This window comes from Larimichthys crocea, chromosome XXII, assembly GCF_000972845.2.
Source record: "Larimichthys crocea isolate SSNF chromosome XXII, L_crocea_2.0, whole genome shotgun sequence".
Classification (NCBI taxonomy): Eukaryota; Metazoa; Chordata; class Actinopteri; family Sciaenidae; genus Larimichthys; species Larimichthys crocea.
Window position 1 is genome coordinate 3,967,519 of NC_040032.1, and position 10,338 is coordinate 3,977,856.

Sequence of the window (10,338 nt, forward strand, 5' to 3'; positions counted from 1 at the left end):
TTGTTTCCTTCAGCCGATGTTGCCTCCCCCATTACAGAGAAGGGCCTCATTAGCAGCTAATTTATGGTTGTCAGACTCCCACCTGTCTGACACATACACACCGAGTGTATGTGTGTACTTGTACCTGAAAATGTGGTATCTACGCTTACTAAAAATGTAGTCCTGCAAAGATGATCAGACAAAAACAAGCACAGTTTTGACAGTATTCACACTAACAGTGAGCACATATGTGTGAACACTAACACACATGTTGCATCTACTCTATGTCAAAGCAATACAGTTCCTATATGGCAGCCATGAGTAGAAGTTTGCAGAGAGTTTACAAAAAAGCGTGATTTTAAGAATACAGAGAGATTTTGAGGAAAATGTAATTAATGTTAGAAATTAAAGTGCAATTTTAAGTTTATTCATACAGAAATAATATTGATATTATGTATATGTTGTATAATATATTATTGATATTATGTGAATGAAGTGCATATGTTGACATAATCTATTTTAACCATGCAATAGACTTTATTAATGTCGCCTAAGTTAGAATACAGTTGTGCTTATTGAGAATCAATGACAGCAGTGCTTTCTAGCACTTTCTAAAGCATTGCAAAGTATCATACAGGTGATCTATGGCATATATGAGTATGAAAAAACAGTGGTATAATAATTTTACACGACTTTCTGTCATTAGACTGTCATCATTCATATATGCTGTTCACTTATATATAAGTATAATATTAAGTTTTCACATTTAGAACAGCCACAAGTCTCTACTGTAGAAGTGAGGTATTATATTTGATAAAGACAAGTGCTGTATATCCAGATCAAGTCCACAAGCAAGAGAGTCTTCACTTGTGCATGTGTGTGTGTGTGTGTGTGTGTGTGTGTGTGTGTGTGTGTGTGTGTGTGTGTGTGTGTGTGTGTGTGTGTGTGTTTGTGATTGGCTGCATTTGTCTATGCACAATTCTCTGCTCATGTGTTTGTAGTTTGTCGTGTTTTTGTCGTGCATACATTAAGTGTTCTTCAAGCACTTCTTAGTTTAGGCTCTTCATCAGAGTAGTTCTTTGTTGGAGGTTGTCTTCATTTTTTTCTCTTTTATTTTGTCTTTTGTTTTTTTTTGGTACGGCCCAGCCAGACATCAAATTGAATACCTTGTTAACATTCATTGTGGAGTGGGAAAACAATACAACACCGGCTTAATATTTCTTCTCTAAATGGCCCGAGGTTGTACCAATTTCCACAGGAAAAAGTCAGAGGTGCAGTTGCATGCTTTATGTGTTTACCTATTTGGAAATCAACAAACAAAGCCCTTAGAAATGTGGGATGTACAAAGACTGCAACATGGACATCCGAACCACTAACCAGTTTCAACGAGTCTGAGGTTATTAGAATCTCTACTAATTGCTTTGTATAACTCATTTGAGGAAAGTAATTTGCTGACTGGAGAGATTGTGTTATAGTCTATACTCGAGTCTATATTCTTTTCTACTCTCTATTTTTGTCAATAAAGGTGGTAACATTTAGTTAATGATAATAGAAGGTAATAGGACAAAATGAGCTTTTGGCAAATAGACAACCTCATAATATATCAAAGATACCTCCCACTGATAATTTAAAAACTTTATGACGTCTGCACATAAATCAATGAAGGCCACAAACCCAATCACTTTTACTTTTTTCTCGAGAAACATACATCTGCTCAGATGTCTGGGTGTTTTAATAAAGAGGGGAAAAGAACAAACAGCAGAGCATATGATTGTTATGGTTATTAGATTTTAAGTCAAACTGCTGATAAATGTTTAATTTTCCAAGATTTAGAGGGCTGTACTATATGGCAGAAATGAATACGCATTACTATGCTACCATTAGTGCATAATCACCTGAAAATAAGAATGTGATTATTACCTTAGAATGAGCCATTTATAACAGATGACACAGGTTTGTCTTCCAGGCTGTCTGCCTTGCTGCACCGCCATGTTTCGTCAGCAGCCTCTGGCTCTAGATAGGGCATTTCATGCACATTTCACCATTTTTTTTCACTCTTAAATGGGAGGTTGAGTTAAGGGGGTTGCAATCAGCAATTACAATGCTAGATGCCCCTAAGTGCTACGTACTGATCCTCTCTTTTACTGCTAGCACTGTAGTTGCTGTCTTATGACAAAAGAAATTTGGCAAGTCACAGTGTGAAATATTACACATATTACACAATTAAGTCGTTGACACACAAAACTGACACACAAATAAACATTGTGCAAAACGATTTACTTTGAAAAGGAAAAGCACTTCTTTGCCTTCAGGACATCATCGACTCATCAAAATGTGCTTATATGTGGACAGACTAGTAATTTTATGCTCCATACTGTATTCCTCCACCAGCAGATGATTTCCGTTCAATACTCTGTTGCTATAGCAACCCCTACTGGCACAGATTCATCGCAGTTGCCGTTAAACTGAATGTTACATTCAGGCCGCAAATACTGACAGAAATCTTTTAACTACTCCCCAAATGTCCTGGGAGGAGCATTTTGTATAGGCGCTCTTTACAGATCTTTTCACAGCTGCTTTGTGATCATCGATTGTTTATTTACTTTTTCTACTTTTCTCTGCTATAATTAACCATTAGGCTAGCTGTCTGTGTAATAGATTAATTAGGCCAGCTGTGTTACTTCCTACAGGGACTTACAGTAGCCTAATGTTGATTGTATTTGACAGCTTCTCTATACTTTACTGTATTCATTATTACTGAATTTGCTGTTGCTGTTGTATAGCTTTGCACTTGCACATATAGTATGTGCAAAAGACACACACCACAACAGATAGAGGTTCAGTTCAAGGTAGCAGCAACTCTGGGCAGTCTGCTGTCCCTGTCACACCTAGCACTTTGTATTTTTTTCTTTTTCCTTTTCAGTCTCAGCTACAACTGTGGCACCATATGCTAAAGGCCATGGTCCAGTGAAACCAACAGAGTAATGTCATTGGCAATAAGGTAGAGATGCAATTTTCGGATCACTTAATGGTCTGCAACCAAGTGTAAAGCAGATGGGATGAGAGTTAGCAAAAAAGACAAAGTCTGATGCCAAGGTACTCTGTTGGAGAATGGTGGATTGCCTTCTTTGCTTTGGATGCCGGCTGCTGCTCCAGGTGAAGAAGCTCTGCTACCTTGGAGGAGTTTTTTTTTTACGAGGGAAGTAGTGCTGGCACAAGTTGTAGTGATTCTTTCTCGACTTTAATTTGCACCTAGTCTACACTGGTTCGACTCCCTCCAGGATATTGCCATATGTTTGCACTTGAAAGTCTGATGCTGACAAAAGCTTTCACCTTCTGTGGCCTACTTGGGTTTTGTTTCCAAATTAGCCAGCAGTCCTATAAATGTACGCATTACAACCTTTAAATGTTGTTGCAAACTGACTTGAGTACTGTGTACCCTGCCCTTTACACTTCACTTAAATACATAACTACAACCTTGACACCAACCTGGGGATTTTGATACTCAGGAGATTAGTTCACATCCCAGAGTCATGTACTGTTAGCCTGTTGCTGCTGCCTACAGACTTTGCCAAGACTGAACTAAACAATTTTTAGTGCCTTGGCTACCTTGCTTAGCCTAATACTACTGTGATCCCAACAGAAGTTCATGAATGTATTGAAATTATTAATACGTGTAACTAAAATCATGTCACAAAACATGTAATATGATCGCAAACCCTGATTAAACCTCTCTGACTGCTTATCCATTATGCTGTGCAATGCAATGATAAGCACTACATATCAGTCTATCAAAGTTTTTGTGTTTGGCAGTTTGATTATCAGTTATTAGCACAGTGTGAAAGCTTCTCCGACGCATATTTCCTTTTTGTGTTAATCTCAAGAAGCTAACTTTAGCACAGTTGGGAGAGACAAACTGCATTACATTGTTCATGGAAATATTAACAGTCTGTAGATAAGAGTGTGAAACCAGTCATTGTACTTGCATCACACCAAACTCTAAATCCAGGATTTGGAGAATCAACAAAGCTGTCTCTTTGCTGTAAGCATGAGTGACATTGTGTTTGTCCTGTGTGCATCTTTTCATCTGCATCATTTTGTTGCATTAACAATGGTGGTGTTTTATTCATGTTCTCTCACCAGTTACACAAGGCCCCCTTGGGAACTGATGACCTAGAAACTGAGATTCCTGTCAATTGGCTTCAAAGCAATTTTCAGATGGGTTTTAAAGGACTTGGTCTATTCTCTGCTGTAATACCAGTCTAGGTGCAAGTGTAACACAATGTCACTTGTACTATCTCTTCTACGTGTACTGTTCAGAGAGCGACATTGTATAATAATAGCTGGTTTCCACAAAGATAATGGTTAAGGCTTAAATGGGGTAAATTTTGAGAAAGTTGAGGGTTTAGAAATGTAAGTTAAAGATAAACAAGGGCACAAAATTGGAGATATAATGTTGTTGAACAAAATATGAAAAACCAACACTTGCTAAATAAAATAATGGGTTTAGTCACTTATTACAGTTCTGTGTCACTTCAGAGATCCTTTCTGTGTGTATTGGCCAAAAGTATTACATTTCATCTCTAATAGGATAAACCTTGCACAGCAATATTCAGTCTTGTAACTATTTCCTCCTAGCCCTCTGCCAAATATACCTTGTTTTCCTCTATTAAAATTGTATACGGCACATGTGGTTTTAAATGAAACAGCTCTTGCGTTGGTTGCCTTCCCTGTTTGAATCCAAAGGGAGGACCCTCAAGGGAATGATGGGTGCTGGTAAATCCCAGAGAGGACACAGCTGCAAATGCTCATGGGAATTAAAGATGGCAGGTTTTTTTGTTTCATTGCAGGGAAGACAGACATTCAATAGACTTAGTAACTCTGTATTACTGTATGGTGAATACAACACCCTGGGATCCTTTGTCTTATGTAACATTGGAAGAATGAAAAACAATGAATACATTTGAAGTACAGCCAGCTCTAGGGAGAAGCTTCTCTTGCATCAAAAGAAAGCCAGGGATTTGAAAAGTAGAAAAGGCAGTGAAGTTGACAACACTCCACATTATGATTCCTTACAACATCAAAGAGGGCAACTAAACTTTATTTATAGAGCATAACAATAATTATAATAAGGATAATAGTCACAACAACAGACAGTAAAAGGAGAAAATTCAATACCCTTAAATGTGTCGCATGAAATCATCATGTCAAAATTGAACATTTAGTTTTTGTATCAAAATTAGTGACCAACTCCCAATTTGGGTTTGAGTGGCGGACACCTTTTCCACAATTAAGAGTATGCTAAGACTTGTCTGATAGAGCTTATAGTTAGGGCTAACTCAGGTGAGTCCTGAATCATCCCTTACTTATGCTGCTTTAGGCCTGGACTGCCGAGGAACTTCCCATGAGTTATCTATCTATACTCCACCAGCTCCTTCTGCTCAAAATTTCTGCCTTGCCACCGTCGCCAAGTGCTTGTTCATGGTGGAAACTGTTGGGTCTCTGTAAATACTACTATGAACTGTATGTCCTAGACCAGCTGTATATTGAAAGTGTCATGACATGTCAACTTCTGTTCTGATCCGGTGCCCTATAAATAACATTGAATTGAATTGTGTGTGATGGTTGGAGCCACTGGCTAAAATCCAATAACTAGCTTCTGTTCTGATCCGGTGCCCTATAAATAACATTGAATTGAATTGTGTGTGATGGTTGGAGCCACTGGCTAAAATCCAATAACTAGTATATATATATATATATATATATATATATATATATAGGACCCTGTATTTTTCATGAGGAAATGACTCACAGCAAGCAGCAACAAAAGATGGAAATGGTAAACAAAACAAAATAAAAAAAAAAAAAGTCTAGTTCACCCAAAAAAAGCATGTTGACATATATGGTCGATTGAGCTTATGCTTAGTAGTCTTTTATGCTCTGGCAACATGGTGCGGTTTGTTTGTTTACGACATTGTGAATGGCACTTTACGAGCGTGATGTGTCACAGTAAGAAGCTGTGCACACAAATAAATGTTTCGTTTTTTATGACATGTATCTCCAGCATGTAAATGAGTCAACTTGTGATCTCAACCATTCTTCACTCCCATCGCTTCATCAAAGATTTAAAACATCACAGATGCCACTAGTTCTCTCTAACACTACATTTGTCTTTGATCAACAGACCCGCATCTACTAAATCCAGTTAATGTTTCCAGGAGATGACCATATCTCAGTGGGCTTCACAAGAAGAGTATGTTATGTCCTTTCTTGTGTGCCTCATTAGAGATAATTGCATACACTTATGCAAATCATACAAATGTGTTGTTTCTCTGGAGGTCTGACACATCTCCTCACCCACTCATTCTTTTCAATTTTGCCTTCTTCTGTAATCTTTAGGCCCTTTACCAAGCATTGGCAAGTCTAAAATATGAAGCTCCCCTCTCCTGTGTGAATGGTGTCCTTGTTTTGCCTCTTATTGGATGTTTAATCTACTTCTTTCCAGGCCTTAGTCATAGAAAAGAGGAGGTGTTACAGTTTGTGGTTTGGATTTGGGACCTATAAAACTGGCTTTACTTGACGATCTCCCTTTAAAAGATGAATAATAAAGCTGGTTTTCACTGCAACAGCCCCATTATACACCCTAGATTTGATTTTTTTTCTGATGATACAAAATTGATACAAAATTGGAGAGACGTGTGATTTATTTATGTATAATGCTGTTTCAAACTGTTTTTCAGACGTAATATGTGACAAAAGGAAATATAAATAACAAAAGAAAAGCCTTTGCCAGCCTAAAATCTAGACTTGCATCATAAAAGCCACAATTGATTTGGGAAGTTTTCAAAAAGTTATTATGAATAAAAAACAAAAACCTCACCTTCCACACAGTCAGCACTGGTATATGCTCCAGCCTATCCATGCACATATAGTGTATATGGCTATACATGTAGGTATTGGATGGATTACATACATAAACTATATACATTTTAAGATACTTTGATTTTTAGATTACCAATTCCCCATCACCACTGGTTTGAAATTTCTGACACATCTTAAAATTAAACTATTACCCATACTGCTACATCACAGTCTGACAAATCAAGATTGGTTACCCCCATTCTCCACACTTTGACTCTCACTTTGACTCTTGAAGTCCAACAAAACATCATTTCAGTTCCAATGTGGGGGAAAAAAAAGAAGAAACTAATAGCATAATACAGCTTCTCTTTTTGTCTTTACTCTCTCAAACAAGACAAGTTTGCAAACATTTTGAGTTGGCTTTCAAGAAATGGATAGCATTCAGCCATGGTATATGACATTTTTAACTCCTGAACTACAAAGTGTGCTGAGTGTCTGACACTAGAAAGGTTTCTACAAACAGTGGCAAAGGCTGTCAAACACACTCACACCCTGGTTTTATTTCTGACACTGCATCAATGGAGCTTTCTCTTGCCTCGGGGTACAGTGTCTGGCATGTTGCTTAATTTAGATGTAGAAACAGATGTAGAAACAGATGTATGGATCTAGCAAAGGACAGGGAAAAGGTGAGAAAAATAAAAAAAAGGTTGCTTTTTAAGGTCAGATTTTTACAACAAAATAAAGTATAGCAAAAGGCACCGGATCGTAGAAATTATTCAGGGCTTCACTTTTAGTATTAATACATTCTTTTGGGTCATTTGAGGGCAGCAGAACAAGCTCTAAACACAGCATTGATATATTATCACCTTATATTTAACAAAACTGTGAGGCAGGCTGTGAAAGCAAAACAAATTTAAAAAGCTTAAAAAACTCTGTAGAGGTGAGGTGAAGAGGAGAGTTTGGTAAGCATTACAAGATGTCGGTTCAATTCTTAATATAATAATAAGTGTTAGGATTGCCGCTGGAAGTGGCCAGAAAGCAGGAGACTTGAGGTAGTGGTTAGGCAGACCAATTAGGTCTTTGTCTCGCTAACACTGAAGACATATTAACAAATACAGACATATAATATGATGGACCGCAAAAAAACAAAAAGCAGTCATCACAGCAGGAGCTCATGCTGGAAACTGGCAGCTTTAGCTTTAGCAATCACCTGGACCCTTCCACAGTATAGGGGAATCTGCCACTCACCTGATAATAAAAAAAAAGATCAAATGACACACAACAAAATAACTTAATATGCATTCACACAATTACTATTTTCAGTTAGTGTGTATCATCTTCCTGTGTAAAACATTACAAAAGGAAATAATTAAAACCTTAATGAACTGACTGAATTACACTCCCGTCTCCAATAATCAGTTCATGGTATGTCCTGGAACCTTTAACTAGTGCTCAGGTAGCCTGGAGAGAGGACACAAGAGAGGTGAGTGGCTTGAACAGAAGCATTTCACTCAAGTTACATTGAACATTAGCCTTTTGGTTGAACTGTATCACAATAAGCATATTTTGTTCAGGCTAGGTAGTCAAACTAAATGCATGTTTCCCTCATGTGTGAAATTAAGTGAACTGTATGAAAAATTAAATCTAACTAAACTAACAGCTGGTTTTAGCATAACTTTTTGCCATCTAGTAGAGATTTTATTCCACGTTTCAATCCCCATTGGATATTCTCTCTTTAAACCAAAGAAGTAAAAGTAAAATGTGTCTCATCGGTGTAACTTGATGGTATAGCATCATCATCAGACCAGTCATGGCAAAGATATTTCTATGTATAATCATTTTTAAAATTGAAATCTAAACATGACATGGCATAAAAACTCTTTCATGAGGCTGTTATCCAACAGAGACATATTCACAGCCTTTAGCCTTGGAAACAAGTGGGCACATGCACAGTAATAAACTCCAGACACACACATACACACACTTGTAAGTGGCAGTAGGGCATGTAAGGTGATGAAGTGCTTGAAAGCTTTGGTTGTTTCAGTCAGAAGAGCACAATCAGTCCATATATGTAAAAGCTGTGTTTGTATGCGTGCGTGCCTGGATGCTACATTGTCTATACAACTTTAATGGATTTCAATCCTCATAAAAGGAGAATGACATAATTAAACTCCAATTAGGTTGGTGACAATCTGTAGATATGTAAACAGCTAATCACACGATCCTTGTTGCATATAAACATTTGACTCATTCTTAGATTAAGACTTGATTTGATGAGGTACAAATGAATAAAACATTCACTATATCCATGGAAGCCATGTGCGTCACTGTGTGAGTCATGGTAATCAGTAGCAACCCAAGCAATGGGTACAGAACATATTTTAGAGCCTTAGGCATGTTTTGCCTTCAAAATGTGTCTATGTTTATTCTATATACGGCAGCTGCGCATAGGCCTGTGGCAAAACTGTGCTCCAATGTGTCATGTGTGCTGACAAGCCTGCAAACATCTTGTGCTAGCAATGACAACCATTCTTACACACCACCAACCCCACAATGTCATCCTTTCCTGGACTGACACACATGTCATATGTGACTGTTTCATATATGCCATATGTGAGTATCTTCATATCTTTGTATGTGAAAATGAGATGAACAAGCCATTGCATATGTTAATAAGTGTGAAAAATATCACTCCTCTATACCTAGTGAAATGAAATCCAAACACACATCTAAATTTAAACTACCACCATTTTCAGATTTGATGTTAAACACAGAGGAGAATGACATATGGTTGTCATGTCGTGCACATTTACACATGGCAAGATGTTTTATTTAGCCTCTAATTGCTCCGCTTTCTCTTGTTATCTTGGAATATGTTGAACCCGTCAAGCCACATCTGAACCAGATGTGAGGGCACAGAGGGAGAGGAGGAAAAAAATAGTCTATTTGGATGTGTGAGTGAGGGGTTCAGGAAAGACAATGCATTAAGGAAAAGCAAGTCAAAATTAAGCAACAGCAACAATAATATGTCAAATTTAAAGCTGTATTCATCCTTTCTTTTTGGTCATCTGGGGAAAAAACTATTAAAAGTTTAAATCTGATATGCCTCTTGTAAATGGGTGTGGCAAATTTCAACAAAACAGCCCCAGTGGTAAGTTTCTGAGATATACAAAAATCGGTACACATATTTCATTTCAAGACTTATAAAGCTTTACTCCTGGAGCTTTACCCTTAACCCAACAGGAGGTTAGCTATTTTGTTTTTTATTGTGTAACTTTTGTGCAATTTTGTCTGTTCATAATTGACACAACAACAAACACCCAAACGCTCACTCAAAAGCTTGGTAGATCATTGAATGGTGTGTTATCAAATTATGATGTGTTGCCATACAGAAAGTTGTTGTGACTTGACTGCTTCAGATATCTATAGTACATGCCAATATTCAATTATCATTTGACATGCTTCATCGAAACATAATTAGTTGACCTTCTCTAGTGC